At 31.0% G+C, this 13,321-nt stretch overlaps 1 long non-coding RNA gene across 1 annotated transcript; it reads left to right on the top strand.

Moving 5' to 3' along the window:
• Positions 1 to 484: 484 nt before the first annotated feature.
• Positions 485 to 12,108, top strand: LOC142322862 (uncharacterized). Its single transcript, XR_012755950.1, has 3 exons — positions 485 to 812; positions 8,746 to 8,922; positions 11,213 to 12,108. It is a non-coding gene; the product is annotated as an uncharacterized LOC142322862 (long non-coding RNA).
• The last annotated feature ends 1,213 nt before the right edge of the window (positions 12,109 to 13,321 follow it).

Below are 13,321 nucleotides of genomic sequence, written 5' to 3'. Positions count from 1 at the left end.
TTTTTTATGGTAACAATTACACTCTTAAAAACCTTTGAATAGTTTTAACATCATAAACTCTAATACTAATTTTACAGTGTATTCAGTCCTACTTCTAAACAAGACAATAACTAACAGTGTATCATTTATCCTTACTGCTTTCTTTCTATTTGTCTTTAGAGCTCTATTAAACTCTGGTCTAAAATAGTCTCCTATAATATAATTAATTTATTTTTCTCAACTGGTAATTTTTCCACTTATAAACTCTTGCCACTTGTCATCTTTCTTGTCTCTTAACATTGTTTTCTGTATGCTATTATTATTTCTATATTATTATTATATAAATAAGTCTGAACAAGATATATTGGTTGCTCAGATTAAATATGGTATGGAGGAGGCAACCAATAATACAGAGGTAAATGACAAAGATTGGACAATGGTTAAATTTCTCAGTAAGGCTCGAAAAGAAAGGAAAATTAGTAAGAAAAAGGCTATAATAAAAGTTTTTAAAAAACCTTCACCTGGTAAAACTTAAAAATAAGCCTTATTTGCCATCAGGCTTAGCCCTACTACTGCATTTAAAGATATTGTTGTTGAATCCACTTCATTTAAAGAGATAAAATACACTCAAAAGAGTGAAGAGGTGAGGTTAGCAATCAAAAGACTAAAATATAGCTCTTTTCATGTTGAAGGCAATGAATTTTAACTAGGTTTCAGATTGGATGGTATGACCTTCAGAACGGAATGCAAGGATGTCGGGGAATATTTTATCCACCTATTTATTGCAGATACTGGACGTCAGTCCCTTGTTGCTGGGTCTTTCTATTTATCTGGTTGGTATTTAATTTTTAGTGGCAGTATGTATTTATTTTTAGTTTGGTTTTAAGTTGGGACAGAATTTTGAATTTTATTTATGGCCTTTTGGAGTATTGGTTCTTCCCCTCTATGGTTTGTTGAAACCTAACTATGTGGTTTTGTTCTGATAGTAATGCTAAAAAACTTCAGAAGGCAGGCACTTCTAGTCTCATTAATGACTTGTAAATCCCTCAGAGTAATTATCAGAACACTAAAGGTCTTGGCACAAAGTCAGATGAATTTTCTATATCCGTAACAAAGGTTCTTTTTGATATCATTGTTGTCACTGAGTCTTCCTTGAATGACAATTCTATGTCTTCCGATTATTTTCCCAACAACGATTATCTTTTATTGTGGTGTAGAGCTGATCATGAAGTCAGTAATCCTGAAAAGAAATTTGGTAATGGTTCCCTGGTTGCACCTTTAATTCAGAACTCTCGGAAGTGATTCAGAATTTGCACCTGAAAGTGTCTGAATTTTGAAGTGAAGATGAGAGATGAAAGTAAAATAAAAATGCGATTGAAGATGAGAGATAGAACTAAAATAATGACTATCCAAAAACATGTTTTTGGATAGTCATTATTTTAGTTCTAATATCTCCACTATTTTACTCATGTTTTAATCGGTAACTAAGTGTATTGATGTAAGTTTTATCATGTGTTGGTCATAGGTGATTTAATGTACCTGACATTAGATGAACCTGAAGCTCATTTTTATGCTAAAAAGAAAGCTAGATTCCTGATCAGTTTCATCGATGACCTTGGTATGAAACAGTTCAATCATTATGTTCCCAAGGGTGATAAAAACGTTCTGGATGTTGTGTTTTATAACATTAAGACTTGCCTGAAAGAATGTTGTCCTGAAGACTGGTCATCTTATACCTCCTGATCCCCTTAGTATATACATAAAAGCTGAGGAAGTAGTTTCATAAAATTCTGAGAGGCTTACTTTTGATTTTTATCATGAGATGACTATTCTGGTCTTTATGAATCTATTAGACAAGGACTGGAATACTGTATTTTCTTATGGCAACATTAATAGCTGCTATTTATTTTGGTGAATCAATTTATTAGCATTTGGAAAATCATAAAGGTTACTGGTCAAGAGGTTTCCTGCAAGGTTCTCCAAGAGACTGATACAGTATTTAAAATTAAAAAAATATTTAGCATAGCAAAAAAGGACAATAGGATAATTACTGATCCAGAAGAGTTGTGCAAGGAATTTGGATCCTATTTTCATTCTGTATTTCAGACAAATAATCCCAGTCTCATAGTAACTGTCCTGTGTGATTGAGATTACAGTATGTATACTATTGATGTGCCTTTTGATTGAGAAGAGGAGGTATTAAGGGTTATCAAGTCTCTTCTTAGATGTAGAACTGCTGTTGTTGTTGGTATTCCACCACATGCAATCACAGGTCTGGGTGATTGTACTGTTCCAGTTTTCCAACGACTGTAATAAATTGAATCTTTCCCATTTGTAGGAGGTAAACTCTGATATCCTCTCTTCCTAAAAATAGAGCTCTCCATTTAGTTTTGAAATATAAGCCTGTATCAGTGTTGTATGTGATTTCAAACGTTTGAAAATATTATCTCAAATATTTATATTCTGCTCTTTTTCATATCTTGCCTTGTCAGTATTATTTTGTCTACAGGATCTACCTACCCTAAGTAATCATCCATAGGCCATTAGGTCAAAGGTTGGAAACAAGTTGATATTGAATATTTTGACTTTTAGAAGGACTTGACGAGGTAACTTATTATATACTTTTGCAAAAACAATCACCTTTTTGTATCGGAGGTAATATGTAAAGTTGGCTAAGATCCTGTCTGTTTGAGGGAACTCAAAGTAAAGATGTTGAGTAGGACTTCCAGATATACATACTATGTATATATGTACATACATACATCAGATGGAGCAGTGTACACTGTTCCATTTGATGTTCCTAAGAGTTCTAATTTGAGTTTTCTGCGTTTCATTCTTTACATAAATTACATCGCCACCTTAATTTCTTCTAAGATTTTTTTTGTTCGCAGATGATGTCAAAATTTTGTGTTAAGGTTAATTGTAAAGTCTGTCATTCATTTTGCGGAATGACATTGGCCTATTGTTTATAGACTATTCCCCCTCATTCTAGAAAAAAACTGTTGTCATTATGTATTCTAGAAAGACATCGAAAGCTAAATTTTTCTGAGGTTGGTCAGAATAGAATTCACAGAGAAGATACAGTTATGGGCTTGGGTGTTTTGTTTAATTATAAGCTGCTGTTGTCAGGAAAATACATAAAAAAGAGACTACCAATACTCTTGGGAGAACATGTATGGATGTATTAAGTGGGCAGTACCGTCAGTGGATCAGATGTGTGATGATAAGTAGTTTGTACTCTGTAAGTTCTAGTTTATATTATTAGGTTACTGTCAATCACCATCTTTTGCTAAGAGGTGTGGCTTTTAAGTAGGCTAAGTGTATTAATTGAAGGTGTAATTGGGAATATTAATATAAATATTTAAAATATGATAAACTAAAAAACAATTTTAAAAGCTCTGTCTTATCTAATTAAATTTCTTATAAGAGTATGCTAGAAAACAGAATCTGCAATTAATAACATTTTAACTAATATTTCTGGAAACCAAATTAAATTAGAAGGAATAATTTTTATATGACCATTATTGCCAGTATGTAGAATCAGCTAGCCTTAACTCTCAATTAAGTAAAGATACAACTGTAATTTGAACTCTGAGAAACTTTAATAAAGAGAATGTAACATATTTTTTTTACGTTCTTGAATATTGTGCCCCAATATGGAATTGTAATAGAGACTAAACTTCTAATTTGATTGAAGATGTTCAGAGACATCTTTTTCATTTTTGACATACAGAGGCTTTGGTAAAACATGTTCTGATTAAAAAGCCAAGTGTAGTTTCTGGGGTCTTAGGTCCCTACCTAGCCTTTTTCATAATATTTATAAATTGACTTTTTTTATTGCATGAGTTACAGATTGATTTTATTTATTCTTATTATTCTTTGTGCAACATATTAAGCTTTAAACTGTTCTGTTGCAATTTATGAAAATATTTAAAAGTTGATTAGAATGTCACCCTTTAGTTAAAACTGATTGTTCCATATGGTTCAAATTGTACAGTGCACAATGGCAGTCTTCTGTTAAGATCAAAATGTCATCTTCTCATTTACTTGCTTCATTTATATTTTATTCTTATAAAAGTTTAAACAGTCTTACCTTTGCATTATTTCTTAAAAGATATAAAAATTTCAAAATAAAAACCAAAATTAAACAAAAAATAAGAATAACATATTTTTAAATTTAAAGTATTTTTAATTTTTTTTTTTCATGAATAACTGAAAAAGTGGACCAAAATCTTTGACAAGTATAGCATTTAATAAAATCCGTATAATTAAAAAATATGAAGTCAGAAATATTTGTTCTTTTATATGGCAATTTAAAGTAAATTCAATAATTATAAGTAATTAAATTTTAACTTTTTTATATTTCTTTATTATTTATTCTATAAATAATTCTTTATATTTAGTGCACTTATAATCTTTACAGATATCACTGTAAACTTGTTTACAATGCATTCTAATTAGATTTCTTTCTTCCATTTATCTCATTCAAGTTTATATTTTGATTCTCTTCATTATTATTACTTTTTATTTTTTTGCTTGGATGAATTAATTCACTACATATATGCTCGAAGCTTGTGCGTAGGAATATGAAATTAATTTTTGTAGTATATAAAAAATGCCATGTCTGACTGGGATTTGAACCCAGGACATCCAGATGATAGGCCAAGATGCTATCACTCTGCCACGGAGACACTGACTTACCTTTCGTACTCATTGCAGTTGTGCGATTTAACATATTCTTATGCAGAAATATTTTGTCATATTTATTGGGAAGGGATAAAAATATTATGGTTGTAGTTAACATATTTGAAAAAAAAAGATTTAGACAAAATAAAATTATACTCTATTTAAATAATAGTAATGAAATATTTTATTGAGTTAATCATGCATCTCTATTGTATTCATTGTTATTTAATAACATTTTTCTTAGGGAAACAAAGTTTCATATATTAATGATTTGTGATGTAGGTTTATGCAAGTAATAAACTACCATGGTTTTTTTACAAAAAAAAAAAATTGTGTAAATGATGAGGGTGGGAGACGGTTTTTGTACAGTATGTTAAAAAAATTAATTAAGTGATATAATATTTGTATGTGCACTGATTTAAATGATAATTCTCTATAAGTATTCAAACGGAAATCCACATCGTACATTGTAAAACTGATCTCAAACTTTAAACTGATCATGAAAGAGCGTGCCATTTGTACAAAGATAATTGCTTACAAGATTTCCTTGACAAAGGTGGTAGGCCTGAAAATGAAATTTATATTCTCACATTAACATCTTATTACTGATATGATTATACTAACGGTAAAAGTAGTACCTTGATTTATATCGAGTTTCTACAGGTATGATACATGTAAAAACTAATGTACTTCAGACTACCTGCTTCTTTGGTAAACACAAAGTAAATCTTTTGTTGTAGACACTGACAAAATAAAAACTAGTACAAATAAAACACACAGTATAAAAAAAATTCATTATAATGTTATAATAAAATTACAACATTATAATTTTAAGATAATAGTAATGTTAATAGTGCTTAGCATTTGGGAAACTGCTAAGAAATGTAGTAATCGTAAAATATTTTATTTCTAGAAATCTTATCTGACCTTCACCGTTACATGTATCTTGAAAGCCAAGATACATGTATCTTGGATTATAAAGCATTATATATAAAGACAGATTATAAAGCGTAATCTAACCTCCAGATTCATATCTGAATAAAAGTTTTGTTTTCCTTAGATAAATCAAGGGACTACTTCAATATAAAAATCTATGACTTTAATATAATCTCTATAGATACAGTATATAGCTTAACAGGAATAGTGGTCCTTACCCTTTTCAAGATAAGCAAGAATTACAGACGATGACTATTTTAAATATTATGATGAATCATTAGTGCTTATATATAATTTTAATAGTAATTTTTATTATTATTACCTTGGATCATCAGAATGCAGAATAGATGAAATAATACCTTATATAATTTCTAAGATTGTTTTCTCAGGAACCTGCGTAATCGGTTAGAAGTATTTAAAAGAAATTTACATCAGATATTCAAATGCCTGTGTTTTGTTTGCTTTGTATTTTTAAATGTTTGAACATTTGACACAGTACACAGTATGATTACTGTATTAGAACAGATAAATTGCCATATTATTTTTATATAACAGTGAGAATCATTGTATATAAAGGGTCCGCCACGGGAAACGGACGTTTTACAAATTAACGACACTCCACTATGTTAAGGTTAAAAAATAATTTATTGGCTGAAATAAGTTTCTGAGAATATGCAGTTTGACTTGCCTATGTACGAAAAATAATATCGTTAAGATGGTGTCCATTTTCACGCTGACAAATGTGGAGACACTCTCTGAAGTTAACCTCCACTCTCTCCAATAGTTGACGATCGATCTGAGCGATGTTCTGTTCTATCGCTTGTCGCAGTTCGGCCAATGTACGAGGGTTTCATACACCAAAGACTTTAAATACCCCCACAAGAAAAAATCACACATCGAAAGGTCTGGTGAGCGAGGGGGCCAATGCAGATCACCGAATCTGGAGATAACGCGATTAGGGAACATTTGTCTTCTTCTTCTTTTTCCTGTTTAGCCTCCGGTAACTACCGTTTAGATAATACTTCAGAGGATAAAATGTAATGAGTGTGAATGAAGTGTAGTCTTGTACATTCTCAGTTCGACCAATCCTGAGATGTGTAGTTAATTGAAACCCAACCACCAAAGAACACCGGTATCCACGATCTAGCATTCAAATCCATGTAAAAATAACTGGCTTTACTAGGACTTGAACGCTGGAACTCTCGGCTTCCAAATCAGCTGATTTGGGAAGACGCGTTCACCACTAGACCAACCCGGTGGGTTAGGGAACATTTGTCTAACAGCAGCCATCGACACTCGGGTAGTATGGGCCGTAGCTCCATCCTGTTGAAAATAAACATCTGGCAGATTGATTCGTCGTCGTCTCAGCTCAGTTTTCAAGAATTTTTCACCATATTTACGTAACGATCAACTGTTACGGTTACAGTGTTCCCGTTTTCCTCAAAAAAGTAGGGCCCCACGATGCCAAATTTCCCGACGCCGCACCACACCGTAACTTTGGGGCTGTGTAATGGAAATTCATGTAAAGTGCGTGGATTTTCACAGGCCCAGTATCGGAAGTTTTGACGATTCACAACACCATTGAGATGAAAATGAGCCTCGTCGCTCATTATCAAAATCGCATTGGGCTCATCTAACAAAATTTGGAGCATCGCTTCAGCAAAAGCTGCACGTTATGGATAATCTCCCTCTGTTAACTTGTGCACAACTGACATTTTATAAGGGTGAAAACCTAAATCTCGGTGTAGAATTCGCCGCACTGAACTATTGGATATTCGTAGTGCTGCAGAATGCCTACAAACTGAACGTCTGGGACTAGTTAAAACAGCCTGTCTTACACGTTCTCCGGAGTTCGAACTGTGCGACGTGGTCCCGGTGGCTGCCTTTTCATTAGACTACCTCCACTACGAAGGGCATTAACCCATCACAAAATGGTGTTCCGGCTCGGTATATCTCCATGCCGAGGAACGTTAACCTTCGACGAAAGAGACGTTGAACTTCCGTAACTGATTCGCCGCTCCGCACAAAACTGTCATTCACGAAAACGCGATGCTCTACATTCCAAAGAGGCATGATGGCAACTAGACAATGAACAAGCATAAACTGCAAGGTCAGACGAGTGACGCGCCGGCCTTGGCTCCCCTCTCCAACTCCTACCGGATGCGTAATACCAACTTAAAAAACGTCCGTTTCCCGTGGCGGACCCTTTATTATTAAATGAACAACCATCAGAGTAATAAAACCAAACCCAGTGACCAAGAGGTGCTCAGTGTTTAGATCATCTTCAGTGTTGATTTGACTTAGTAAATTAATGCAGTAAAAAATATAATATAAAAAAAAGTTTGATTACTGTTCCGCATCCAATCGTACACTCATAGTTTTATGGATTTAGATTCAGGGCTCAGAATGTAAAATCACATTCACTGTTACATCAACTATACAGTTTGAAATTTTTGTTATTGTTTTACTGAAACAATAATGATTATATACCGCCATATCAATCATATTTTAAACTATAAATTTTATTAAAATACAGAGGAACCTTTGTATCTAAAATATAGTTGCTGTGGAAATATTTTTCATAATATAAAAAACTTGAATAAGTTTCTTATTTTTTCAGTTTGACTTGTAATAATTACAATTTTTTTTTTAATTTCACATTTATTCATCTCTTATTATGAATGATAGTTTATTATAAGTTAAGCTATAACTTGTTTCTTCTGAAAGAATTTTAATCTCCTAAAACTAATTTTATTGCCATCCCTTCACAGGGAGTCATGAGTCAAAACAAGTCTTTATAATAGTCCTCTACCTTGTTGACCTTCATAAAAATTAACCACTTGATGGTGACTGTGCCTCCCTTTTATTTACTGTTAGTATTTCATATTTTTATATAAATTTTACATTTTTCAAATTGTAAACTTGCTATATTTTATTAAGGAAATCATGAGTAAATGAATTATTTGTTAATTTACAAAATAAAACGAATAATAATTTGAAATGTTTGTAGACTGTAATCACATATAATTGCATAAGTCCATTTTATATAGTATGTAATTACAATTTGACAGTTTTATCTGTAAATTACTTATAACATTAATCGTAGTACTTGAATTAACTTAAAAATGTTTATTCTTTTGGTAGGTATATCTGAAGAAAGTTCAGTTATGGTGACAGTTGGTCAATAGATCAGTGAGATTTAAACAAATCACTTTACTAAAATATGAGTAAAACCGGAGTTTTATGAATAGAAAATAAAAATGTGTTATTACCAATAGCTGAGGCAATCTAAAATTCGGGAATATGTATTATTTTTTTACAGTAAGTTTTCTGATTTCATTTTTTTTAAATTTTTTCATAAAATACTTTGAATGTTAGAATGACAGCATTCTATGTCATTATATCATAATAATCTGATACAAAGCAATATTGATGGCAAAAAAAATCTTCAGATCAGCTATGAAGATGATTCAGTTTTTATTTAGAAATCTTCTATTTAAGTTATGTAGAAAAACTTTTTGCCAGAACTTCTTCCTCTATAGAATAAAACACGGATCACTGAAATCAGTCCATTTTATTTGGCATGAACATACATATTAAAATAAATGTATGTTTTATGTACATGTCAAATAGAGAACGTATTGCTATTTTTGAAGTCTGTTAAAAATGGCCTAGATCAAATATTTAAGCTAAATTCATCAATGTTTTTGTTCGACCCAGCATCTCTTAACGTAAATTCTTGATTAATTGTAGACTGCTGAAAACTAACAATTTAATTATTTTAGTGTTATAATGTTAATACATTATTAATGTAATGTAATACATTATGTATGTTACATTACATAATGTATGCTACATTATTACAATAATGTAGTAATGTAATAATGTTAATTATTTTAGTGTTTTAGTGTTATAATATATTCTATTTTATAATGTGCTATGTACCAAATATACCATGAACATATTTGCTGTATTTGTGTTCATCCGTTGTGAAAATTGCTTATAGAATGACTCAATACACTATTGTGAAGATAATTACCTGGCAGTAAGCTTCAGTGTCAGTATGGTAGCCCCACTGACGTCCTGCACATGAAAAGCTAGTCTGAGAAACTTCTGATAATGTTGGGATAAAGTGGAGGATCATGTGGTACATATAGAATATGATACGGGTCATGAGGTGTTCCATCAGCATTGTAGTAATGTCCTGCTTGTGTCGCTTCCATTACTGTTAACAGACATGTTAATAATTAAGAAATGTAATGTAACCCAATTCAATTCAACTAGTAATTGATTACTGGCAAATCGTGTATTTCATTTTAGTTTTTTTATTAATATTATATTTCACTGTTATTCAGTATTTTTATTGTATTTGATTTCATATTAATAGTAATAATAGTCTTGATTGTCCTTTTATCCCACTGTTGCCAGATTATTCAATTTATTATACTTTTTCATTTGTTATTTTACTTTATGCTGTTTAAAGTGAAGCTTTAAAAAATTTGTATTGAAACTAATTGTACTACAAAACTCATAATCCTATATATAATGTTTAAACATTTAAACTAGTTGAAACCTGATTTTAAAAAAAATAATGTTTTAAATAATCAATTGATTAGATCATGAGAGAATTTATAATACGTCATTATGTAAACATTTAAAATGCCAAGCATATTTTAAAGGTTCTTTCTTATGATCTTCCATACTGCATTTAAATTAATTTTTGTACCTGATACAAATCATTTGGTTTATGAAAACTGTGGTGATGCTCACCTTGGAATGTCACTACTTCAACTAAAATCTAGAATCCTTGTTGCAACCCTCATATACCTAATCTCAAAGGGGGTTTAGTAGAAACTTAGCAAACCCTACTGATAACCTTGGGAGCATGTTATTTATTTTCACTATGCACTAAATTTGGCTTAGATGTAAAATTCTCTTATTTAAGGGATTGCTGGACAGTCCAGATGGTGTATTATACTGTTTCTACTTCATTGTTGTGTTACCTCCAGCCTTCCATATGCAATTTCCTCAACTTATTGCATGATATCAAAGAAGGCCATGATTTTTTTAAAACCATCTCCTGGTGACAATAGAGCTAATCAAAAGTTGAAAACTCTAATCCTAAACTTATGAGTACATAAATTACTTGTGATTGAAGAGAGAAAGGAATTCTTCATTAGAAATGAATACATTTTTTCACTAAACATTTCTTTAACCTTTTTGTAAAATTTTTTTATCAAAGATTGTACTAACATCATGACAATTTTAATTGTTTTGGCTGTACATAAGATGGCTTATATTCAAATAATTCAGTTCTATGGACCCCTCTCAAATCCAATTGTTCTATTATACATCATATATAAAATTCATGTTGATCATCGTTTCATAAATAAATAATGAAGAATTTGACATTGATCATTGGTAATTCAGAGATTGCATATACAGTAGCATGTAAATTATTCCAAACACAGGAAATGTGTCAAGTTGTCTGTGGTGTGGGGTTATTCTTCTTTGGTTATTTAGCAATTTTCATGTTATAAATATTGTTTTGTGAAAGTTTATTTCATTTTTTATTATAAAATCATATTTTTGTGTTTTTTGTTCTGTGCAGCTTGATTATATTGTAATGGATATAACTCCAAGAAAGTGTTAGAAAATTGTTTCTCTTTCTGAGCTTACCAGCATAACACAACAAACAGCTTCTGAGTGTGGTGTTGGACTAAGGACAGAGAATGATATTTTAAAATTTCACCTCAAAGGAAAGGCAAATGTGGCCATAAAAGAAAAACTATTCCAACACAGGACCGTTTATTATTGAAAAAGTAAACTTGATTCAGTTACCTGCTGTGGACTTAAATTGAGAATTAGCAGCCAGTGGAACAGATTTACACATGATAACTGTTATATGCTGACTTCTTGCAGCTGGATGTAAAGCTCGTTGACCAGCTAAAAACCAGCATGTGCAAAAAAACTCTTGTAGGCCAAGGCACATGCTAACTGGATCAAAAAGTAAGGAAAATGTTATATTTTCCAATGAGTTACATTTTTACGTTCTGGGAGAAAGGGTTCCATATGTTAAAAAAGCATCAGATGAAAATACATCACCAGGTTATATCCAATGATCAACCATCCCAGAAAAAAACATTTTGGGATTGTTTTACATTTGAAGGCCTTTGTTCATTACTTCCAGTAGATGGTATGTTGAAAAATTATGGATATATCAAGATTCTGAAGGAAAGGGTTGTTACACAATCTCAAAAAGAATTCCCACAAGCCAACAGAGTGTTCCAACAAGAATTGGCACCATGCTATACTGCCAAAAAAGTGGAACAAGGTTTTGAAGAAAGAAATATTAGTGCTCCCAGTTGGGCAAAAGTTAAAAAACAACTCAAAAATTGACCTCATTAAAACAATAATATTGGTATGGTTTCATGATGAAAAAATAAAAAAAGAACAATGTAGTACACTTGCGAATCAATATCAAATCGTGTACATGAAGTTATTAAGAATAAAGTATATAATAATTAATAAATTCAAAAATTGTACAGTATGATTTTTTTTCTAAATAAAATTACTTTTTATTAAAGTACATCTGTGTTCAGTTTATTTGCACACTATTGTAGATTTCATGCTTCCTTATTCCTTGCTGAATTTTCTTTTAGCCCAAACATTTTTTAAAATTTTGTTTAGATAATAACCCTCTAAACAGTACTGAGTATTACATATGAGAGATTATTGATGTATGATAAACTGCTATCATCAATTTATTTTCATTGAGCCCAGATATTAATTTGAGAACAGTGATGTTTAAGATTATTTTTTATAAATGTAACTTCCGTGGTCATTCCAAGAAGTTATGACCATCGCAGCTAAGAACTTCACCAGTGAAGTTACCATGTACCTCATATTCATTGCAGTTTGGAAATTTTAATGAAATTTCACTCTAATCTCCTTATCACCTGATAATAAATTTTCATTATAATTCCACAATTTCTCACGCTAATTTCCTGAGTACCTCTTTCCTCATTTATTACTATCTACATTACAGAGTTAAGTTTAATGACTTTTTAAGATCTTATATGATTTTCAGCATACTAGATGATTGATCTTCCATTTCATAACATTTTTCTATTCTGTTATTTCGTTGTTTATGTTAGCAGCATTATGATCATTAATACTGGATATCTGATGAACATATCATTGAAAAGTGGGTAAATACATATCTACAGGTGTAATTGTCATCAAAGACAAAGTTATTGGTGTTTTGCAACAAAACTTATTTACTATCGATGAGGGATACTTACTATTGTTTATTTTAAAAAGAAATTTAATGTGAAAATATCAACAAAACTATGTTCGGTTGAAAATAAGGAAATTAGCATCATTCAAATCAGTATTAATATTAAAAAAAAAAATCTGAAGACTTAACTTTAGTAATAGGCTTACTATCAATCTTTAAATAAATTTAGTTCTTTAGAGAGAATTAAAAGTATTATTGAAAGGCAATTGAACTGTGTAACCTTAGATAAAGGTGGTACAAATAGAGACAGATCAAAGAGAATGGAATGTGTTGCAAAACCCCAATGGATTAATATTTATTCAGATAGTCGCATTCGAAATACATCTCTACAACTAAAGCGATAAAGAAAATCAGATATTACAGGATTTTTAAAGTTAAGATTGAAATTTAACATTTTTTTTTTTATTAATTCACTACATA

The sequence above is a fragment of the Lycorma delicatula genome, chromosome 4 (assembly GCF_047948215.1).
Source record: "Lycorma delicatula isolate Av1 chromosome 4, ASM4794821v1, whole genome shotgun sequence".
In the NCBI taxonomy this organism is placed as follows: Eukaryota; Metazoa; Arthropoda; class Insecta; order Hemiptera; family Fulgoridae; genus Lycorma; species Lycorma delicatula.
This window is presented reverse-complemented; position numbering and strand designations above follow the sequence as displayed.